Source organism: Bos indicus, chromosome X (assembly GCF_029378745.1).
Source record: "Bos indicus isolate NIAB-ARS_2022 breed Sahiwal x Tharparkar chromosome X, NIAB-ARS_B.indTharparkar_mat_pri_1.0, whole genome shotgun sequence".
Taxonomy (NCBI): domain Eukaryota; kingdom Metazoa; phylum Chordata; class Mammalia; order Artiodactyla; family Bovidae; genus Bos; species Bos indicus.
In genome coordinates, this window is record NC_091789.1 from 16,768,143 (window position 1) to 16,792,976 (window position 24,834).

General features: G+C 42.8%; 1 protein-coding gene across 2 annotated transcripts in view; it reads right to left on the reverse strand.

The window, feature by feature from the left end:
* The window catches only part of HS6ST2 (heparan sulfate 6-O-sulfotransferase 2), a 404,806-nt gene that overhangs the window by 245,437 nt on the left and 134,535 nt on the right, over window positions 1–24,834 (reverse strand). The gene's annotated exons all lie outside the window — the stretch shown is intronic.

A 24,834-nucleotide genomic window follows, 5' to 3' on the forward strand; every position in this document is an offset into this window, starting at 1 on the left:
CCCATCACTTCCTGGCAAATAGATGGGGAAACAATGGAAACAGTGGCAGACTTTACTTTTGTGGCCTCCAAAATCACTGCAGATGGTGACAGAAGCCATGAAACTAAAAGACGCTTACTCCTTGGAAGGAAAGTTCTGACCAACCTAGACAGCATATTAAAAAGCAGACATTACTTTGCTGACAAAGGTCCGTCTAGTAAGGTTATGGTTTTTCCAGTGGTCATGTATGGATGTGGGAGTTGGACTGTGAAGAAAGCTGAGCGCCGAAGAATTGATGCTTTTGAACTGTGGTGTTGGAGAAGACTCTTGAGAGTCCCTTGGACTGCAAGGAGATCCAACCAGTCCGTTCTAAAGGAGATCAGTCCTGGGTGTTCATTTGAAGGACTGATGTTGAAGCTGAAACTCCAATACTTTCGCCACCTGATGCAAAGAGATGACTCATTTGGAAAGACCCTGATGCTGGGAAAGTTTGAGGGCAGGAGGAGAAGGGGACAACAGTGGATGAGATGGTTGGATGGAATCACCGACTCAATGGATATAGGTTTGGGTAAACTCCCGGAGTTGGTGATGGACAGGGAGGCTTGGCGTGCTGTTCATGGGGTCGCAAAGAGTCGGACACAACTGAGCGACTGAACTGAACTGTACTGAAAGAAATCTGATAATGTCCAGACTTTAGTTCATAATACTCTTTCACTGTGGGTTCACTAATTTGAACAAATGTTCAATACTAATGTACAATGGTAAACAAGAGAATTGGTTGTGGAGTATATGAAAACACTCTTCACAATTATCGTGCAAATCTAAAACCTCTAAAGTAAACTGTTTAAAAAAAAAACACACACCAAATACTAGGTAATGAGATCCGGAAGATGACAGAATTAAACACTGAATGGGGGTGGCCATGAGAAATGGTTTGGAAGGAACACTGGCTCCCTAACTTCTACACCACAAGAACTGAACTGGACAAGATGAGGAAATGTTTTCCGGAAAGTCAAATTGGGAAGGCTCTTTAATGGTTGTTGCGAAAGCACTTCTTTTCTCAAACCAGAGCACTTGGACTCCTTTGCACCCTCCCCGCCCCCATGGATGTTCCCAAGTGGCGCTTTGTGATGTCAGCAGTGTCAGGGCTACCATTGGCTGGAGAAATTTCTTGCTGACCAATCAAACGGACAGTTGTGGCTCACCATTGTCCTGCGACGGTATATATAGAGACGCCAGGCGCCTTGGTGGAGGCCACCGTTGCTACAACATGGCAGACCTAATTAAGGAAGTGAAGGAGGAGGAAACAGAAATCGAGATAGACGCTTTCAATTTGCAGCAACAAGCTTCAAGTGCTAACGAAGGGAAGAGAAAGAACACTGATCAGTCCGATGGCTTGGACAGTCAGAAGGTCAGATTACCCTACTCATGTTCTTCCTCTTCATCCCCCACCCAAGACTCGCCCTGCCGCAGCTTGCCTGGCACAAACCCCTCCTCAATGCACACCCGTTCTCTCAAAGTTCTTCCCATCCTCCTCCACTAATGTCTTTCTGGATGACTCTGTTTTCTTACCAGATACGAAAGCCCACGAGGAAGGTAAAATCAACCCTTCAGCGGAACCCGGGCCGGAAAAAGAAAGGGAAGAGGTCGACGAATCCAGTCTTCTACCACCACCCGCAGAATAAAAAGAAGAATGAAAGTGGGCCAATGGCGGATGAAGAAACCCCAGAGGATTCTTCCAACACTTCTGACGATTCTGCAAGTAAGCCCCTGTGCCCACCTGGAGCCCAAGATGCTGAGCCATCTGCTGTAACTCCAGGAAAAGCAAAGGCAGAATAGTCGTTTGTGCAGACATCAAACATACAACGATGGTCCCCTCCGGACAGATCAAAGTATTCAGATGTTGACGATTAAAGTATCAACAAGCAGTAAAAAGATGTGTGTGCGTGTTTTTTTGATGATGGAGAGGGGAGAAAGGGAAGGGTCCGGTGTGTGAGGAGGGAGGGAGGAGGCGTCCTTTCAGTCTAGGGCCCAGACCAGCCAGTCCATACTTACCCAGACACTGGGACTGAGGACTGGGTGAAGACTGAGAACTGCAGACTGAAGATTGCTTCCTGAACTCTTCATCCCACTGGTGAGAAGGAAAAGGACTTGGTGTTTCTGTGTGTTTCAGAGGTCCCATCTAGGGAGAGGGGTGATGTAGGGGTGGTGGCTCTGTGCAATAATCAGATCCCACTTTTCAGGTGTGACAATTGAGTTTTTGCCCCTCATCAATTTCTGTTCCTCTTCTGGCCCACATTTGGGCAAGCTACTACAAACAACCAGGGAGTAAAGGAACGTGACATAGAAACAGATATGCCTAACCTTAACCACTGGAATTACTGCCTTGCCTACATTTCCCAGTGCCAAAACCTCCATTACCCCAAATAGCCTCTAGTGCACGTGGAGAATCTAACTCAATGAGTAATAAAATTCAGCCCTTGCCCCTATACTCACCTTTAAAAGATGAGACCCTATGGCCCTTTTTCCCTTAGATGCAATCACACTTTTCACCTCAGTTGTTTTTTAAAAGATTCAATCTCAATGAAAGCAGGGTCTTCACAAATTGAAACCTGTTATAGGAAACCTACTGAGCAAGGTGTGATTATCCCAACTTCTGCTGCACTTAACAAATTTTACTTGATCTTAAAGCTGTAAAGCAAGAACAGGGCCTCAGTGTGAACTTGTACCCTTGGTGTCATGGCCCCACTCACTAGGGCTCCATGTATTTTGTTGATAATACTGCTTCCAACAAATAACTGGCAAATACTTTTCAGTCATAGCAAAACATTTGGCTAGCATGCTGTTTTCACTGCCTATCTCAACAACTTCTCGGCTACACTGAACCTTCACCTTCAAAGGGAAACGATACACCGTCACCTGTCTACTCAGTGGGGCCAGTGTCCACACCTGCCATCTCACACAGTCTTTGAAGGCAACATTTTCACCAGCTCTAACTTTTTCTAGGACACAATTAGGACCTCACACTGATGACATCATCCTTTGAGGAGATTCCTATGACACACAAACTACACTATCCCACCACTTCAGTTAAGCTCCTGAAAACTTTTTGGTAAATGCTGGACGGCAACACATCAAAAAGCTCATACACCACGATCAAGTTGGTTTTAATCCAGGGATGCAAGGATTCAATATATGGAAACCAATCAATGTGATACACCATAGTAACATACTGAAAGATAAAAACCATAGGATAATCTCAATTGATGCAGAAAAAGCCTTTGACAAAATTCAGCACCTATTTATGTTTAAAACTCTTCAAAAAATGGACATAGAAGGAACCTACCTCAACATAGTAAAGGCCATATATGATTGGCCTACAGCAAACATTAGTCTCAATGGTGAAAAACTGAAAGCATTCCCACTAAGATCAGGAACAAGACAAGGGTGTCCACTTTCACCACTACTATTTAACATAGTTCTGGAAGTCCTAGTGACAGCAATCAGCGAAGAAACAGAAATAAAAGGAATCCAGATCAGAAAAGAAGAGGTAAAGTTCTCACTGTTTGCAGATGACATGATACTGTACATAGAACACCCTAAAGATACTATCAGAAAATTACTGGAGCTAATCAGTGAATTTAGCAAAGTTGCAGGATACAAAATCAATACACAGAAATCACTTGCATTTCCATATACTAACAATGAAAAATCAGAGAGAGCAATTAAGGAATCAATCCCATTCACCACTGCAATGAAAAGAATTAAATATATAGGAATAAACTTACCTAAGGAGATGAAAGAACTGTACACAGAAAATTATAAGACACTAATGAAAGAAACCAAACAGAAACAGATGGAGAGATATTCCATGTTCCTGGGATGGAAGAATCAATATTGTGAAAACGATTATACTACCAAATGTAATCCACACACTCAGTGCAATACCTATCAAATGACCAATGGCATTTTTCACAGAACTACAACAAAAATTTTCACAGTTCATATGGAAACACAAAAGACTCCAGATAGCCAAAGCAGTCTTAAAAAAGAACAAGGGAGCTGGAGGAACCAACCTTCCTGACTTCAGATAATACTACAAAGGTACAGTCATCAAGACAGAATGGTACTGGCACCAAAAAAAAGAAAAAAAAAAAAAACAGAAATATAGACCAAGGGAACAAGATAGAAAGCCCAGAAATAAATCCATGCACCTACAGGTACCTTATTTTTGACAAAGGAGGCAAGAATATACAATGGGGAAAAGATAGCCTCTTCAATAAGTGGTGCTGGGAAAACTGGACAGCTACATGCAAAAGAATGAAATTAGAACACTTCCTAACACCATACACAAAGATAAACTCAAAATGGATTAGAGACCTAACTGTAAGACCAGAAACTATAAAACTCTTAGAAGAGAACATAGGCAGAACACTTGTTGACATAAATCAAAGCAAGATCCTCTATGTCCCATTTCCTAGAGTAATGGAAACAAAAATCAAAGCAAACCAGTGGGACCTGATTAAACTTAGCATCTTTTGCACAGCAAAGGAAACGATAAGCAAGATGAAAAGACAGTCCTCAGAATGGGAGAAAATGACAGCAAATGAAACAACTGACAAAGGATTAATTTCCAAAATATACAAGCAGCTCATATAACTCAATATCAGGAAAACAAACAACCCAATCAAAAAGTGAGAAAAAGACCTAAACAGACATTTCTCGACAGAAGACATACAGATGACCAACACACACCTGAAAAGATGCTCAACATCGCTCATTATTAGAGAAATGCAAGTCAAAGCCACAATGAGATATCACCTCATACCAGTCACAATGGCCATCCTCAAAGTCTGCAAACAATAAATGCTGGAGAGGGTGTGGAGAAAAGGGAAAGCTCCTGCACTGTTGGTCGGAATGAAAATTGATACAGCCACGATGGAAGACGGTATGGAGATTCCTTAAGAAACTAGGAATAAAAGCACCACATGACCCAGCAATCCTACTCCTAGGCATATACCCTGAAGAAATCAAAATCGAAAGGGACACATGTATCCCATTGTTCACTGCAGCACTATTTACAACAGCTAGAACATGGAAGCAACCTAGAGGTCCACTGACAGAAGAATGCATGAAGAAGTTGTGGACATATACATGGTGAAATATTACACAGCCATAAGAAGGAACGCATTTGAGTCAGTTCTAACGTGGTGGATGAACCTAGAACCTATTATATAGAGTGAAGTAAGTCAGAAAGAGAAAGAGAAATATCATATTTTAACGCATATATACAGAAACTAGAAAAATGGTACTGAAGAATTCATTTACAGGGCAGCAATGGAGAAACAGACTGGTTCCAAATAGGAAAAGGAGTACGTCAAGGCTGTGTATTGTCACCCTGCTTATGCTTATTTAACTTATATGCAGAGTACATCACGAGAAATGCTGGGCTGGAAGACGCACAAGCTGGAATCAAGATTGCTGGGAGAAATATCAATATCCTCAGATATGCAGATGACACCACCCTTATGGCAGAAAGTGAAGAGGAACTCAAAAGCCTCTTGATGAAAGTGAAAGAGGAGAGTGAAAAAGTAGGCTTAAAGCTCAATATTCAGAAAACGAAGATCATGCCATCTGGTCCCATCACTTCATGGGAAATAGATGGGGAAACAGTGGAAACAGTGGCAGACTTTATTTTGGGGGGCTCCAAAATCACTGCAGATGGTGATTGCAGCCATGAAATTAAAAGACGCTTACTCCTTGGAAGGAAATTTATGACCAACCTAGATAGCATACTCAAAAGCAGGGACATTACTTTGCCAACAAAGGTCCGTCTAGTCAAGGCCATGGTTTTTCCAGTGGTCGTGTACAGGTGTGAGAGTTGGACTGTGAAGAAAACTGAGCGCCAAAGAATTGATGCTCTTGAACTGTGGTGTTGGAGAAGACTATTGAGAGTCCCATGGACTGCAAGGAGATCCAACCGGTCCATTCCGAAAGAGATCAGTCCTGGGTGTTCTTTGGAAGGAATGACGCTAAAGCTGAAACTCCAGTACTTTGGCCACCTCATGCGAAGAGTTGACTCATTGGAAAAGACTCTGATGCTGCCAGGGATTGGGGGCAGGAGGAAAAGGGGACGACAGAGGATGAGATGGCTGGATGGCATCACCGACTCGATGGACGTGAGTTTGGGTGAACTCCGGGAGTTGGTGATGGACAGGGAGGCCTGGCGTGCTGCACTTCACAGGGTCGCAAAGAGTCGGACACGACTGAGCGACTGAACTGAACTGAACTGAACTGATTGGAGAAACAGACGTAGAGAATAGACTTATGGACATGGGGAGAGGGGAGGAAAAGGTGAGATGTATTGAAAGAGCAACATGGAATCTTAAATTATCATATGCTCAAAGATAGCCAAAGGGAGTTTGCTGTATGGCTCAGAAAACTCAAACAGGGGCTCTGTATCAACCTAGAGGGATAATATGGCGAGAGAGATAGGAGGGAGGTTCAACAGGGAGGAGATATAAGTATACCTATGGATGATTCATGTTGAGGTTAGACAGAAAACAACAAAATTTAGTAGAGCAATTATCCTTCAATTAAAAAATGAACAAAATTTTTAATAATAGAAAAAAAAAAAAAAGAAATCTAAAAAATTGTCACAGCAAAGAGGAACCTAACAAGGCAGAATATGGAATGACTGGATTTAGTATGGTATCCTGGATGGATACTGGGACAGCAAAAGGACATTAGGTAAAAACCAAGGAAATCTGAAAATGTTCCAGAAAAACATCTATTTCTGCTTTATTGACTATGCCATAGCCTTTGACTGTGTGGATCACAACAAACCGGAAAATTTTGAAAGAGATGGGAATACCAGACCACCTGAACTGCCTCTTGAGAAATCTGTATGCAGGTCACGAAGCAACAGTTAGAACTGAACATGCAATGACGAGCTGGGTCCAAATCGGGAAGTGAGTAAGTCAAGGCTGTATGTTGTCACCCTGCTTATTTAACGTATATGCAAAGTACTTCATGAGAAACTATCCACTGGATGAAGCACAAGCTGGAAACAAGAGTGCCGGGAGAAATATCAATAACCTCAGATACGCTGATGACACCACACTTATGGCAGAAAATGAAGAAGAACTAGAGCTTCCTGATGAAAGTGAAAGAGGAGAGTGAAAAAGTTGGCTTAAAGCTCAACATTCAGAAAACGAAGATGGTAGCATCCGGTCCCATCACTTCCTGGCAAATAGATGGGGAAACAATGGAAACAGTGGCAGACTTTACTTTTGTGGCCTCCAAAATCACTGCAGATGGTGACAGAAGCCATGAAACTAAAAGACGCTTACTCCTTGGAAGGAAAGTTCTGACCAACCTAGACAGCATATTAAAAAGCAGACATTACTTTGCTGACAAAGGTCCGTCTAGTAAGGTTATGGTTTTTCCAGTGGTCATGTATGGATGTGGGAGTTGGACTGTGAAGAAAGCTGAGCGCCGAAGAATTGATGCTTTTGAACTGTGGTGTTGGAGAAGACTCTTGAGAGTCCCTTGGACTGCAAGGAGATCCAACCAGTCCGTTCTAAAGGAGATCAGTCCTGGGTGTTCATTTGAAGGACTGATGTTGAAGCTGAAACTCCAATACTTTCGCCACCTGATGCAAAGAGATGACTCATTTGGAAAGACCCTGATGCTGGGAAAGTTTGAGGGCAGGAGGAGAAGGGGACAACAGTGGATGAGATGGTTGGATGGAATCACCGACTCAATGGATATAGGTTTGGGTAAACTCCCGGAGTTGGTGATGGACAGGGAGGCTTGGCGTGCTGTTCATGGGGTCGCAAAGAGTCGGACACAACTGAGCGACTGAACTGAACTGTACTGAAAGAAATCTGATAATGTCCAGACTTTAGTTCATAATACTCTTTCACTGTGGGTTCACTAATTTGAACAAATGTTCAATACTAATGTACAATGGTAAACAAGAGAATTGGTTGTGGAGTATATGAAAACACTCTTCACAATTATCGTGCAAATCTAAAACCTCTAAAGTAAACTGTTTAAAAAAAAAACCACACCAAATACTAGGTAATGAGATCCGGAAGATGACAGAATTAAACACTGAATGGGGGTGGCCATGAGAAATGGTTTGGAAGGAACACTGGCTCCCTAACTTCTACACCACAAGAACTGAACTGGACAAGATGAGGAAATGTTTTCCGGAAAGTCAAATTGGGAAGGCTCTTTAATGGTTGTTGCGAAAGCACTTCTTTTCTCAAACCAGAGCACTTGGACTCCTTTGCACCCTCCCCGCCCCCATGGATGTTCCCAAGTGGCGCTTTGTGATGTCAGCAGTGTCAGGGCTACCATTGGCTGGAGAAATTTCTTGCTGACCAATCAAACGGACAGTTGTGGCTCACCATTGTCCTGCGACGGTATATATAGAGACGCCAGGCGCCTTGGTGGAGGCCACCGTTGCTACAACATGGCAGACCTAATTAAGGAAGTGAAGGAGGAGGAAACAGAAATCGAGATAGACGCTTTCAATCTGCAGCAACAAGCTTCAAGTGCTAACGAAGGGAAGAGAAAGAACACTGATCAGTCCGATGGCTTGGACAGTCAGAAGGTCAGATTACCCTACTCATGTTCTTCCTCTTCATCCCCCACCCAAGACTCGCCCTGCCGCAGCTTGCCTGGCACAAACCCCTCCTCAATGCACACCCGTTCTCTCAAAGTTCTTCCCATCCTCCTCCACTAATGTCTTTCTGGATGACTCTGTTTTCTTACCAGATACGAAAGCCCACGAGGAAGGTAAAATCAACCCTTCAGCGGAACCCGGGCCGGAAAAAGAAAGGGAAGAGGTCGACGAATCCAGTCTTCTACCACCACCCGCAGAATAAAAAGAAGAATGAAAGTGGGCCAATGGCGGATGAAGAAACCCCAGAGGATTCTTCCAACACTTCTGACGATTCTGCAAGTAAGCCCCTGTGCCCACCTGGAGCCCAAGATGCTGAGCCATCTGCTGTAACTCCAGGAAAAGCAAAGGCAGAATAGTCGTTTGTGCAGACATCAAACATACAACGATGGTCCCCTCCGGACAGATCAAAGTATTCAGATGTTGACGATTAAAGTATCAACAAGCAGTAAAAAGATGTGTGTGCGTGTTTTTTTGATGATGGAGAGGGGAGAAAGGGAAGGGTCCGGTGTGTGAGGAGGGAGGGAGGAGGCGTCCTTTCAGTCTAGGGCCCAGACCAGCCAGTCCATACTTACCCAGACACTGGGACTGAGGACTGGGTGAAGACTGAGAACTGCAGACTGAAGATTGCTTCCTGAACTCTTCATCCCACTGGTGAGAAGGAAAAGGACTTGGTGTTTCTGTGTGTTTCAGAGGTCCCATCTAGGGAGAGGGGTGATGTAGGGGTGGTGGCTCTGTGCAATAATCAGATCCCACTTTTCAGGTGTGACAATTGAGTTTTTGCCCCTCATCAATTTCTGTTCCTCTTCTGGCCCACATTTGGGCAAGCTACTACAAACAACCAGGGAGTAAAGGAACGTGACATAGAAACAGATATGCCTAACCTTAACCACTGGAATTACTGCCTTGCCTACATTTCCCAGTGCCAAAACCTCCATTACCCCAAATAGCCTCTAGTGCACGTGGAGAATCTAACTCAATGAGTAATAAAATTCAGCCCTTGCCCCTATACTCACCTTTAAAAGATGAGACCCTATGGCCCTTTTTCCCTTAGATGCAATCACACTTTTCACCTCAGTTGTTTTTTAAAAGATTCAATCTCAATGAAAGCAGGGTCTTCACAAATTGAAACCTGTTATAGGAAACCTACTGAGCAAGGTGTGATTATCCCAACTTCTGCTGCACTTAACAAATTTTACTTGATCTTAAAGCTGTAAAGCAAGAACAGGGCCTCAGTGTGAACTTGTACCCTTGGTGTCATGGCCCCACTCACTAGGGCTCCATGTATTTTGTTGATAATACTGCTTCCAACAAATAACTGGCAAATACTTTTCAGTCATAGCAAAACATTTGGCTAGCATGCTGTTTTCACTGCCTATCTCAACAACTTCTCGGCTACACTGAACCTTCACCTTCAAAGGGAAACGATACACCGTCACCTGTCTACTCAGTGGGGCCAGTGTCCACACCTGCCATCTCACACAGTCTTTGAAGGCAACATTTTCACCAGCTCTAACTTTTTCTAGGACACAATTAGGACCTCACACTGATGACATCATCCTTTGAGGAGATTCCTATGACACACAAACTACACTATCCCACCACTTCAGTTAAGCTCCTGAAAACTTTTTGGTAAATGCTGGACGGCAACACATCAAAAAGCTCATACACCACGATCAAGTTGGGTTTAATCCAGGGATGCAAGGATTCGATATATGGAAACCAATCAATGTGATACACCATAGTAACATACTGAAAGATAAAAACCATAGGATAATCTCAATTGATGCAGAAAAAGCCTTTGACAAAATTCAGCACCTATTTATGTTTAAAACTCTTCAAAAAATGGACATAGAAGGAACCTACCTCAACATAGTAAAGGCCATATATGATTGGCCTACAGCAAACATTAGTCTCAATGGTGAAAAACTGAAAGCATTCCCACTAAGATCAGGAACAAGACAAGGGTGTCCACTTTCACCACTACTATTTAACATAGTTCTGGAAGTCCTAGTGACAGCAATCAGCGAAGAAACAGAAATAAAAGGAATCCAGATCAGAAAAGAAGAGGTAAAGTTCTCACTGTTTGCAGATGACATGATACTGTACATAGAACACCCTAAAGATACTATCAGAAAATTACTGGAGCTAATCAGTGAATTTAGCAAAGTTGCAGGATACAAAATCAATACACAGAAATCACTTGCATTTCCATATACTAACAATGAAAAATCAGAGAGAGCAATTAAGGAATCAATCCCATTCACCACTGCAATGAAAAGAATTAAATATATAGGAATAAACTTACCTAAGGAGATGAAAGAACTGTACACAGAAAATTATAAGACACTAATGAAAGAAACCAAACAGAAACAGATGGAGAGATATTCCATGTTCCTGGGATGGAAGAATCAATATTGTGAAAACGATTATACTACCAAATGTAATCCACACACTCAGTGCAATACCTATCAAATGACCAATGGCATTTTTCACAGAACTACAACAAAAATTTTCACAGTTCATATGGAAACACAAAAGACTCCAGATAGCCAAAGCAGTCTTAAAAAAGAACAAGGGAGCTGGAGGAACCAACCTTCCTGACTTCAGATAATACTACAAAGGTACAGTCATCAAGACAGAATGGTACTGGCACCAAAAAAAAAAAAAAAAAAAAAAAAAACAGAAATATAGACCAAGGGAACAAGATAGAAAGCCCAGAAATAAATCCATGCACCTACAGGTACCTTATTTTTGACAAAGGAGGCAAGAATATACAATGGGGAAAAGATAGCCTCTTCAATAAGTGGTGCTGGGAAAACTGGACAGCTACATGCAAAAGAATGAAATTAGAACACTTCCTAACACCATACACAAAGATAAACTCAAAATGGATTAGAGACCTAACTGTAAGACCAGAAACTATAAAACTCTTAGAAGAGAACATAGGCAGAACACTTGTTGACATAAATCAAAGCCAGATCCTCTATGTCCCATTTCCTAGAGTAATGGAAACAAAAATCAAAGCAAACCAGTGGGACCTGATTAAACTTAGCATCTTTTGCACAGCAAAGGAAACGATAAGCAAGATGAAAAGACAGTCCTCAGAATGGGAGAAAATGACAGCAAATGAAACAACTGACAAAGGATTAATTTCCAAAATATACAAGCAGCTCATATAACTCAATATCAGGAAAACAAACAACCCAATCAAAAAGTGAGAAAAAGACCTAAACAGACATTTCTCGACAGAAGACATACAGATGACCAACACACACCTGAAAAGATGCTCAACATCGCTCATTATTAGAGAAATGCAAGTCAAAGCCACAATGAGATATCACCTCATACCAGTCACAATGGCCATCCTCAAAGTCTGCAAACAATAAATGCTGGAGAGGGTGTGGAGAAAAGGGAAAGCTCCTGCACTGTTGGTCGGAATGAAAATTGATACAGCCACGATGGAAGACGGTATGGAGATTCCTTAAGAAACTAGGAATAAAAGCACCACATGACCCAGCAATCCTACTCCTAGGCATATACCCTGAAGAAATCAAAATCGAAAGGGACACATGTATCCCATTGTTCACTGCAGCACTATTTACAACAGCTAGAACATGGAAGCAACCTAGAGGTCCACTGACAGAAGAATGCATGAAGAAGTTGTGGACATATACATGGTGAAATATTACACAGCCATAAGAAGGAACGCATTTGAGTCAGTTCTAACGTGGTGGATGAACCTAGAACCTATTATATAGAGTGAAGTAAGTCAGAAAGAGAAAGAGAAATATCATATTTTAACGCATATATACAGAAACTAGAAAAATGGTACTGAAGAATTCATTTACAGGGCAGCAATGGAGAAACAGACTGGTTCCAAATAGGAAAAGGAGTACGTCAAGGCTGTGTATTGTCACCCTGCTTATGCTTATTTAACTTATATGCAGAGTACATCACGAGAAATGCTGGGCTGGAAGACGCACAAGCTGGAATCAAGATTGCTGGGAGAAATATCAATATCCTCAGATATGCAGATGACACCACCCTTATGGCAGAAAGTGAAGAGGAACTCAAAAGCCTCTTGATGAAAGTGAAAGAGGAGAGTGAAAAAGTAGGCTTAAAGCTCAATATTCAGAAAACGAAGATCATGCCATCTGGTCCCATCACTTCATGGGAAATAGATGGGGAAACAGTGGAAACAGTGGCAGACTTTATTTTGGGGGGCTCCAAAATCACTGCAGATGGTGATTGCAGCCATGAAATTAAAAGACGCTTACTCCTTGGAAGGAAATTTATGACCAACCTAGATAGCATACTCAAAAGCAGGGACATTACTTTGCCAACAAAGGTCCGTCTAGTCAAGGCCATGGTTTTTCCAGTGGTCGTGTACAGGTGTGAGAGTTGGACTGTGAAGAAAACTGAGCGCCAAAGAATTGATGCTCTTGAACTGTGGTGTTGGAGAAGACTATTGAGAGTCCCATGGACTGCAAGGAGATCCAACCGGTCCATTCCGAAAGAGATCAGTCCTGGGTGTTCTTTGGAAGGAATGACGCTAAAGCTGAAACTCCAGTACTTTGGCCACCTCATGCGAAGAGTTGACTCATTGGAAAAGACTCTGATGCTGCCAGGGATTGGGGGCAGGAGGAAAAGGGGACGACAGAGGATGAGATGGCTGGATGGCATCACCGACTCGATGGACGTGAGTTTGGGTGAACTCCGGGAGTTGGTGATGGACAGGGAGGCCTGGCGTGCTGCACTTCACAGGGTCGCAAAGAGTCGGACACGACTGAGCGACTGAACTGAACTGAACTGAACTGATTGGAGAAACAGACGTAGAGAATAGACTTATGGACATGGGGAGAGGGGAGGAAAAGGTGAGATGTATTGAAAGAGCAACATGGAATCTTAAATTATCATATGCTCAAAGATAGCCAAAGGGAGTTTGCTGTATGGCTCAGAAAACTCAAACAGGGGCTCTGTATCAACCTAGAGGGATAATATGGCGAGAGAGATAGGAGGGAGGTTCAACAGGGAGGAGATATAAGTATACCTATGGATGATTCATGTTGAGGTTAGACAGAAAACAACAAAATTTAGTAGAGCAATTATCCTTCAATTAAAAAATGAACAAAATTTTTAATAATAGAAAAAAAAAAAAAAAGAAATCTAAAAAATTGTCACAGCAAAGAGGAACCTAACAAGGCAGAATATGGAATGACTGGATTTAGTATGGTATCCTGGATGGATACTGGGACAGCAAAAGGACATTAGGTAAAAACCAAGGAAATCTGAAAATGTTCCAGAAAAACATCTATTTCTGCTTTATTGACTATGCCATAGCCTTTGACTGTGTGGATCACAACAAACCGGAAAATTTTGAAAGAGATGGGAATACCAGACCACCTGAACTGCCTCTTGAGAAATCTGTATGCAGGTCACGAAGCAACAGTTAGAACTGAACATGCAATGACGAGCTGGGTCCAAATCGGGAAGTGAGTAAGTCAAGGCTGTATGTTGTCACCCTGCTTATTTAACGTATATGCAAAGTACTTCATGAGAAACTATCCACTGGATGAAGCACAAGCTGGAAACAAGAGTGCCGGGAGAAATATCAATAACCTCAGATACGCTGATGACACCACACTTATGGCAGAAAATGAAGAAGAACTAGAGCTTCCTGATGAAAGTGAAAGAGGAGAGTGAAAAAGTTGGCTTAAAGCTCAACATTCAGAAAACGAAGATGGTAGCATCCGGTCCCATCACTTCCTGGCAAATAGATGGGGAAACAATGGAAACAGTGGCAGACTTTACTTTTGTGGCCTCCAAAATCACTGCAGATGGTGACAGAAGCCATGAAACTAAAAGACGCTTACTCCTTGGAAGGAAAGTTCTGACCAACCTAGACAGCATATTAAAAAGCAGACATTACTTTGCTGACAAAGGTCCGTCTAGTAAGGTTATGGTTTTTCCAGTGGTCATGTATGGATGTGGGAGTTGGACTGTGAAGAAAGCTGAGCGCCGAAGAATTGATGCTTTTGAACTGTGGTGTTGGAGAAGACTCTTGAGAGTCCCTTGGACTGCAAGGAGATCCAACCAGTCCGTTCTAAAGGAGATCAGTCCTGGGTGTTCATTTGAAGGACTGATGTTGAAGCTGAAACTCCAATACTTTCGCCACCTGATGCAAAGAGATGACTCATTTGGAAAGACCCTGATGCTGGGAAAGTTTGAGGGCAGGAGGAGAAGGGGACAACAGTGGATGAGATGGTTGGATGGAATCACCGACTCAATGGATATAGGTTTGGGTAAACTCCCGGAGTTGGTGATGGACAGGGAGGCTTGGCGTGCTGTTCATGGGGTCGCAAAGAGTCGGACACAACTGAGCGACTGAACTGAACTGTACTGAAAGAAATCTGATAATGTCCAGACTTTAGTTCATAATACTCTTTCACTGTGGGTTCACTAATTTGAACAAATGTTCAATACTAATGTACAATGGTAAACAAGAGAATTGGTTGTGGAGTATATGAAAACACTCTTCACAATTATCGTGCAAATCTAAAACCTCTAAAGTAAACTGTTTAAAAAAAAAACCACACCAAATACTAGGTAATGAGATCCGGAAGATGACAGAATTAAACACTGAATGGGGGTGGCCATGAGAAATGGTTTGGAAGGAACACTGGCTCCCTAACTTCTACACCACAAGAACTGAACTGGACAAGATGAGGAAATGTTTTCCGGAAAGTCAAATTGGGAAGGCTCTTTAATGGTTGTTGCGAAAGCACTTCTTTTCTCAAACCAGAGCACTTGGACTCCTTTGCACCCTCCCCGCCCCCATGGATGTTCCCAAGTGGCGCTTTGTGATGTCAGCAGTGTCAGGGCTACCATTGGCTGGAGAAATTTCTTGCTGACCAATCAAACGGACAGTTGTGGCTCACCATTGTCCTGCGACGGTATATATAGAGACGCCAGGCGCCTTGGTGGAGGCCACCGTTGCTACAACATGGCAGACCTAATTAAGGAAGTGAAGGAGGAGGAAACAGAAATCGAGATAGACGCTTTCAATCTGCAGCAACAAGCTTCAAGTGCTAACGAAGGGAAGAGAAAGAACACTGATCAGTCCGATGGCTTGGACAGTCAGAAGGTCAGATTACCCTACTCATGTTCTTCCTCTTCATCCCCCACCCAAGACTCGCCCTGCCGCAGCTTGCCTGGCACAAACCCCTCCTCAATGCACACCCGTTCTCTCAAAGTTCTTCCCATCCTCCTCCACTAATGTCTTTCTGGATGACTCTGTTTTCTTACCAGATACGAAAGCCCACGAGGAAGGTAAAATCAACCCTTCAGCGGAACCCGGGCCGGAAAAAGAAAGGGAAGAGGTCGACGAATCCAGTCTTCTACCACCACCCGCAGAATAAAAAGAAGAATGAAAGTGGGCCAATGGCGGATGAAGAAACCCCAGAGGATTCTTCCAACACTTCTGACGATTCTGCAAGTAAGCCCCTGTGCCCACCTGGAGCCCAAGATGCTGAGCCATCTGCTGTAACTCCAGGAAAAGCAAAGGCAGAATAGTCGTTTGTGCAGACATCAAACATACAACGATGGTCCCCTCCGGACAGATCAAAGTATTCAGATGTTGACGATTAAAGTATCAACAAGCAGTAAAAAGATGTGTGTGCGTGTTTTTTTGATGATGGAGAGGGGAGAAAGGGAAGGGTCCGGTGTGTGAGGAGGGAGGGAGGAGGCGTCCTTTCAGTCTAGGGCCCAGACCAGCCAGTCCATACTTACCCAGACACTGGGACTGAGGACTGGGTGAAGACTGAGAACTGCAGACTGAAGATTGCTTCCTGAACTCTTCATCCCACTGGTGAGAAGGAAAAGGACTTGGTGTTTCTGTGTGTTTCAGAGGTCCCATCTAGGGAGAGGGGTGATGTAGGGGTGGTGGCTCTGTGCAATAATCAGATCCCACTTTTCAGGTGTGACAATTGAGTTTTTGCCCCTCATCAATTTCTGTTCCTCTTCTGGCCCACATTTGGGCAAGCTACTACAAACAACCAGGGAGTAAAGGAACGTGACATAGAAACAGATATGCCTAACCTTAACCACTGGAATTACTGCCTTGCCTACATTTCCCAGTGCCAAAACCTCCATTACCCCAAATAGCCTCTAGTGCACGTGGAGAATCTAACTCAATGAGTAATAAAATTCAGCCCTTGCCCCTATACTCACCTTTAAAAGATGAGACCCTATGGCCCTTTTTCCCTTAGATGCAATCACACTTTTCACCTCAGTTGTTTTTTAAAAGATTCAATCTCAATGAAAGCAGGGTCTTCACAAATTGAAACCTGTTATAGGAAACCTACTGAGCAAGGTGTGATTATCCCAACTTCTGCTGCACTTAACAAATTTTACTTGATCTTAAAGCTGTAAAGCAAGAACAGGGCCTCAGTGTGAACTTGTACCCTTGGTGTCATGGCCCCACTCACTAGGGCTCCATGTATTTTGTTGATAATACTGCTTCCAACAAATAACTGGCAAATACTTTTCAGTCATAGCAAAACATTTGGCTAGCATGCTGTTTTCACTGCCTATCTCAACAACTTCTCGGCTACACTGAACCTTCACCTTCAAAGGGAAACGATACACCGTCACCTGTCTACTCAGTGGGGCCAGTGTCCACACCTGCCATCTCACACAGTCTTTGAAGGCAACATTTTCACCAGCTCTAACTTTTTCTAGGACACAATTAGGACCTCACACTGATGACATCATCCTTTGAGGAGATTCCTATGACACACAAACTACACTATCCCACCACTTCAGTTAAGCTCCTGAAAACTTTTTGGTAAATGCTGGACGGCAACACATCAAAAAGCTCATACACCACGATCAAGTTGGGTTTAATCCAGGGATGCAAGGATTCGATATATGGAAACCAATCAATGTGATACACCATAGTAACATACTGAAAGATAAAAACCATAGGATAATCTCAATTGATGCAGAAAAAGCCTTTGACAAAATTCAGCACCTATTTATGTTTAAAACTCTTCAAAAAATGGACATAGAAGGAACCTACCTCAACATAGTAAAGGCCATATATGATTGGCCTACAGCAAACATTAGTCTCAATGGTGAAAAACTGAAAGCATTCCCACTAAGATCAGGAACAAGACAAGGGTGTCCACTTTCACCACTACTATTTAACATAGTTCTGGAAGTCCTAGTGACAGCAATCAGCGAAGAAACAGAAATAAAAGGAATCCAGATCAGAAAAGAAGAGGTAAAGTTCTCACTGTTTGCAGATGACATGATACTGTACATAGAACACCCTAAAGATACTATCAGAAAATTACTGGAGCTAATCAGTGAATTTAGCAAAGTTGCAGGATACAAAATCAATACACAGAAATCACTTGCATTTCCATATACTAACAATGAAAAATCAGAGAGAGCAATTAAGGAATCAATCCCATTCACCACTGCAATGAAAAGAATTAAATATATAGGAATAAACTTACCTAAGGAGATGAAAGAACTGTACACAGAAAATTATAAGACACTAATGAAAGAAACCAAACAGAAACAGATGGAGAGATATTCCATGTTCCTGGGATGGAAGAATCAATATTGTGAAAACGATTATACTACCAAATGTAATCCACACACTCAGTGCAATACCTATCAAATGACCAATGGCATTTTTCACAGAACTACAACAAAAATTTTCACAGTTCATATGGAAACACAAAAGACTCCAGATAGCCAAAGCAGTCTTAAAAAAGAACAAGGGAGCTGGAGGAACCAACCTTCCTGACTTCAGATAATACTACAAAGGTACAGTCATCAAGACAGAATGGTACTGGCACCAAAAAAAAAGAAAAAAAAAAAAAAAACAGAAATATAGACCAAGGGAACAAGATAGAAAGCCCAGAAATAAATCCATGCACCTACAGGTACCTTATTTTTGACAAAGGAGGCAAGAATATACAATGGGGAAAAGATAGCCTCTTCAATAAGTGGTGCTGGGAAAACTGGACAGCTACATGCAAAAGAATGAAATTAGAACACTTCCTAACACCATACACAAAGATAAACTCAAAATGGATTAGAGACCTAACTGTAAGACCAGAAACTATAAAACTCTTAGAAGAGAACATAGGCAGAACACTTGTTGACATAAATCAAAGCAAGATCCTCTATGTCCCATTTCCTAGAGTAATGGAAACAAAAATCAAAGCAAACCAGTGGGACCTGATTAAACTTAGCATCTTTTGCACAGCAAAGGAAACGATAAGCAAGATGAAAAGACAGTCCTCAGAATGGGAGAAAATGACAGCAAATGAAACAACTGACAAAGGATTAATTTCCAAAATATACAAGCAGCTCATATAACTCAATATCAGGAAAACAAACAACCCAATCAAAAAGTGAGAAAAAGACCTAAACAGACATTTCTCGACAGAAGACATACAGATGACCAACACACACCTGAAAAGATGCTCAACATCGCTCATTATTAGAGAAATGCAAGTCAAAGCCACAATGAGATATCACCTCATACCAGTCACAATGGCCATCCTCAAAGTCTGCAAACAATAAATGCTGGAGAGGGTGTGGAGAAAAGGGAAAGCTCCTGCACTGTTGGTCGGAATGAAAATTGATACAGCCACGATGGAAGACGGTATGGAGATTCCTTAAGAAACTAGGAATAAAAGCACCACATGACCCAGCAATCCTACTCCTAGGCATATACCCTGAAGAAATCAAAATCGAAAGGGACACATGTATCCCATTGTTCACTGCAGCACTATTTACAACAGCTAGAACATGGAAGCAACCTAGAGGTCCACTGACAGAAGAATGCATGAAGAAGTTGTGGACATATACATGGTGAAATATTACACAGCCATAAGAAGGAACGCATTTGAGTCAGTTCTAACGTGGTGGATGAACCTAGAACCTATTATATAGAGTGAAGTAAGTCAGAAAGAGAAAGAGAAATATCATATTTTAACGCATATATACAGAAACTAGAAAAATGGTACTGAAGAATTCATTTACAGGGCAGCAATGGAGAAACAGACTGGTTCCAAATAGGAAAAGGAGTACGTCAAGGCTGTGTATTGTCACCCTGCTTATGCTTATTTAACTTATATGCAGAGTACATCACGAGAAATGCTGGGCTGGAAGACGCACAAGCTGGAATCAAGATTGCTGGGAGAAATATCAATATCCTCAGATATGCAGATGACACCACCCTTATGGCAGAAAGTGAAGAGGAACTCAAAAGCCTCTTGATGAAAGTGAAAGAGGAGAGTGAAAAAGTAGGCTTAAAGCTCAATATTCAGAAAACGAAGATCATGCCATCTGGTCCCATCACTTCATGGGAAATAGATGGGGAAACAGTGGAAACAGTGGCAGACTTTATTTTGGGGGGCTCCAAAATCACTGCAGATGGTGATTGCAGCCATGAAATTAAAAGACGCTTACTCCTTGGAAGGAAATTTATGACCAACCTAGATAGCATACTCAAAAGCAGGGACATTACTTTGCCAACAAAGGTCCGTCTAGTCAAGGCCATGGTTTTTCCAGTGGTCGTGTACAGGTGTGAGAGTTGGACTGTGAAGAAAACTGAGCGCCAAAGAATTGATGCTCTTGAACTGTGGTGTTGGAGAAGACTATTGAGAGTCCCATGGACTGCAAGGAGATCCAACCGGTCCATTCCGAAAGAGATCAGTCCTGGGTGTTCTTTGGAAGGAATGACGCTAAAGCTGAAACTCCAGTACTTTGGCCACCTCATGCGAAGAGTTGACTCATTGGAAAAGACTCTGATGCTGCCAGGGATTGGGGGCAGGAGGAAAAGGGGACGACAGAGGATGAGATGGCTGGATGGCATCACCGACTCGATGGACGTGAGTTTGGGTGAACTCCGGGAGTTGGTGATGGACAGGGAGGCCTGGCGTGCTGCACTTCACAGGGTCGCAAAGAGTCGGACACGACTGAGCGACTGAACTGAACTGAACTGAACTGATTGGAGAAACAGACGTAGAGAATAGACTTATGGACATGGGGAGAGGGGAGGAAAAGGTGAGATGTATTGAAAGAGCAACATGGAATCTTAAATTATCATATGCTCAAAGATAGCCAAAGGGAGTTTGCTGTATGGCTCAGAAAACTCAAACAGGGGCTCTGTATCAACCTAGAGGGATAATATGGCGAGAGAGATAGGAGGGAGGTTCAACAGGGAGGAGATATAAGTATACCTATGGATGATTCATGTTGAGGTTAGACAGAAAACAACAAAATTTAGTAGAGCAATTATCCTTCAATTAAAAAATGAACAAAATTTTTAATAATAGAAAAAAAAAAAAAAGAAATCTAAAAAATTGTCACAGCAAAGAGGAACCTAACAAGGCAGAATATGGAATGACTGGATTTAGTATGGTATCCTGGATGGATACTGGGACAGCAAAAGGACATTAGGTAAAAACCAAGGAAATCTGAAAATGTTCCAGAAAAACATCTATTTCTGCTTTATTGACTATGCCATAGCCTTTGACTGTGTGGATCACAACAAACCGGAAAATTTTGAAAGAGATGGGAATACCAGACCACCTGAACTGCCTCTTGAGAAATCTGTATGCAGGTCACGAAGCAACAGTTAGAACTGAACATGCAATGACGAGCTGGGTCCAAATCGGGAAGTGAGTAAGTCAAGGCTGTATGTTGTCACCCTGCTTATTTAACGTATATGCAAAGTACTTCATGAGAAACTATCCACTGGATGAAGCACAAGCTGGAAACAAGAGTGCCGGGAGAAATATCAATAACCTCAGATACGCTGATGACACCACACTTATGGCAGAAAATGAAGAAGAACTAGAGCTTCCTGATGAAAGTGAAAGAGGAGAGTGAAAAAGTTGGCTTAAAGCTCAACATTCAGAAAACGAAGATGGTAGCATCCGGTCCCATCACTTCCTGGCAAATAGATGGGGAAACAATGGAAACAGTGGCAGACTTTACTTTTGTGGCCTCCAAAATCACTGCAGATGGTGACAGAAGCCATGAAACTAAAAGACGCTTACTCCTTGGAAGGAAAGTTCTGACCAACCTAGACAGCATATTAAAAAGCAGACATTACTTTGCTGACAAAGGTCCGTCTAGTAAGGTTATGGTTTTTCCAGTGGTCATGTATGGATGTGGGAGTTGGACTGTGAAGAAAGCTGAGCGCCGAAGAATTGATGCTTTTGAACTGTGGTGTTGGAGAAGACTCTTGAGAGTCCCTTGGACTGCAAGGAGATCCAACCAGTCCGTTCTAAAGGAGATCAGTCCTGGGTGTTCATTTGAAGGACTGATGTTGAAGCTGAAACTCCAATACTTTCGCCACCTGATGCAAAGAGATGACTCATTTGGAAAGACCCTGATGCTGGGAAAGTTTGAGGGCAGGAGGAGAAGGGGACAACAGTGGATGAGATGGTTGGATGGAATCACCGACTCAATGGATATAGGTTTGGGTAAACTCCCGGAGTTGGTGATGGACAGGGAGGCTTGGCGTGCTGTTCATGGGGTCGCAAAGAGTCGGACACAACTGAGCGACTGAACTGAACTGTACTGAAAGAAATCTGATAATGTCCAGACTTTAGTTCATAATACTCTTTCACTGTGGGTTCACTAATTTGAACAAATGTTCAATACTAATGTACAATGGTAAACAAGAGAATTGGTTGTGGAGTATATGAAAACACTCTTCACAATTATCGTGCAAATCTAAAACCTCTAAAGTAAACTGTTTAAAAAAAAAACCACACCAAATACTAGGTAATGAGATCCGGAAGATGACAGAATTAAACACTGAATGGGGGTGGCCATGAGAAATGGTTTGGAAGGAACACTGGCTCCCTAACTTCTACACCACAAGAACTGAACTGGACAAGATGAGGAAATGTTTTCCGGAAAGTCAAATTGGGAAGGCTCTTTAATGGTTGTTGCGAAAGCACTTCTTTTCTCAAACCAGAGCACTTGGACTCCTTTGCACCCTCCCCGCCCCCATGGATGTTCCCAAGTGGCGCTTTGTGATGTCAGCAGTGTCAGGGCTACCATTGGCTGGAGAAATTTCTTGCTGACCAATCAAACGGACAGTTGTGGCTCACCATTGTCCTGCGACGGTATATATAGAGACGCCAGGCGCCTTGGTGGAGGCCACCGTTGCTACAACATGGCAGACCTAATTAAGGAAGTGAAGGAGGAGGAAACAGAAATCGAGATAGACGCTTTCAATCTGCAGCAACAAGCTTCAAGTGCTAACGAAGGGAAGAGAAAGAACACTGATCAGTCCGATGGCTTGGACAGTCAGAAGGTCAGATTACCCTACTCATGTTCTTCCTCTTCATCCCCCACCCAAGACTCGCCCTGCCGCAGCTTGCCTGGCACAAACCCCTCCTCAATGCACACCCGTTCTCTCAAAGTTCTTCCCATCCTCCTCCACTAATGTCTTTCTGGATGACTCTGTTTTCTTACCAGATACGAAAGCCCACGAGGAAGGTAAAATCAACCCTTCAGCGGAACCCGGGCCGGAAAAAGAAAGGGAAGAGGTCGACGAATCCAGTCTTCTACCACCACCCGCAGAATAAAAAGAAGAATGAAAGTGGGCCAATGGCGGATGAAGAAACCCCAGAGGATTCTTCCAACACTTCTGACGATTCTGCAAGTAAGCCCCTGTGCCCACCTGGAGCCCAAGATGCTGAGCCATCTGCTGTAACTCCAGGAAAAGCAAAGGCAGAATAGTCGTTTGTGCAGACATCAAACATACAACGATGGTCCCCTCCGGACAGATCAAAGTATTCAGATGTTGACGATTAAAGTATCAACAAGCAGTAAAAAGATGTGTGTGCGTGTTTTTTTGATGATGGAGAGGGGAGAAAGGGAAGGGTCCGGTGTGTGAGGAGGGAGGGAGGAGGCGTCCTTTCAGTCTAGGGCCCAGACCAGCCAGTCCATACTTACCCAGACACTGGGACTGAGGACTGGGTGAAGACTGAGAACTGCAGACTGAAGATTGCTTCCTGAACTCTTCATCCCACTGGTGAGAAGGAAAAGGACTTGGTGTTTCTGTGTGTTTCAGAGGTCCCATCTAGGGAGAGGGGTGATGTAGGGGTGGTGGCTCTGTGCAATAATCAGATCCCACTTTTCAGGTGTGACAATTGAGTTTTTGCCCCTCATCAATTTCTGTTCCTCTTCTGGCCCACATTTGGGCAAGCTACTACAAACAACCAGGGAGTAAAGGAACGTGACATAGAAACAGATATGCCTAACCTTAACCACTGGAATTACTGCCTTGCCTACATTTCCCAGTGCCAAAACCTCCATTACCCCAAATAGCCTCTAGTGCACGTGGAGAATCTAACTCAATGAGTAATAAAATTCAGCCCTTGCCCCTATACTCACCTTTAAAAGATGAGACCCTATGGCCCTTTTTCCCTTAGATGCAATCACACTTTTCACCTCAGTTGTTTTTTAAAAGATTCAATCTCAATGAAAGCAGGGTCTTCACAAATTGAAACCTGTTATAGGAAACCTACTGAGCAAGGTGTGATTATCCCAACTTCTGCTGCACTTAACAAATTTTACTTGATCTTAAAGCTGTAAAGCAAGAACAGGGCCTCAGTGTGAACTTGTACCCTTGGTGTCATGGCCCCACTCACTAGGGCTCCATGTATTTTGTTGATAATACTGCTTCCAACAAATAACTGGCAAATACTTTTCAGTCATAGCAAAACATTTGGCTAGCATGCTGTTTTCACTGCCTATCTCAACAACTTCTCGGCTACACTGAACCTTCACCTTCAAAGGGAAACGATACACCGTCACCTGTCTACTCAGTGGGGCCAGTGTCCACACCTGCCATCTCACACAGTCTTTGAAGGCAACATTTTCACCAGCTCTAACTTTTTCTAGGACACAATTAGGACCTCACACTGATGACATCATCCTTTGAGGAGATTCCTATGACACACAAACTACACTATCCCACCACTTCAGTTAAGCTCCTGAAAACTTTTTGGTAAATGCTGGACGGCAACACATCAAAAAGCTCATACACCACGATCAAGTTGGGTTTAATCCAGGGATGCAAGGATTCGATATATGGAAACCAATCAATG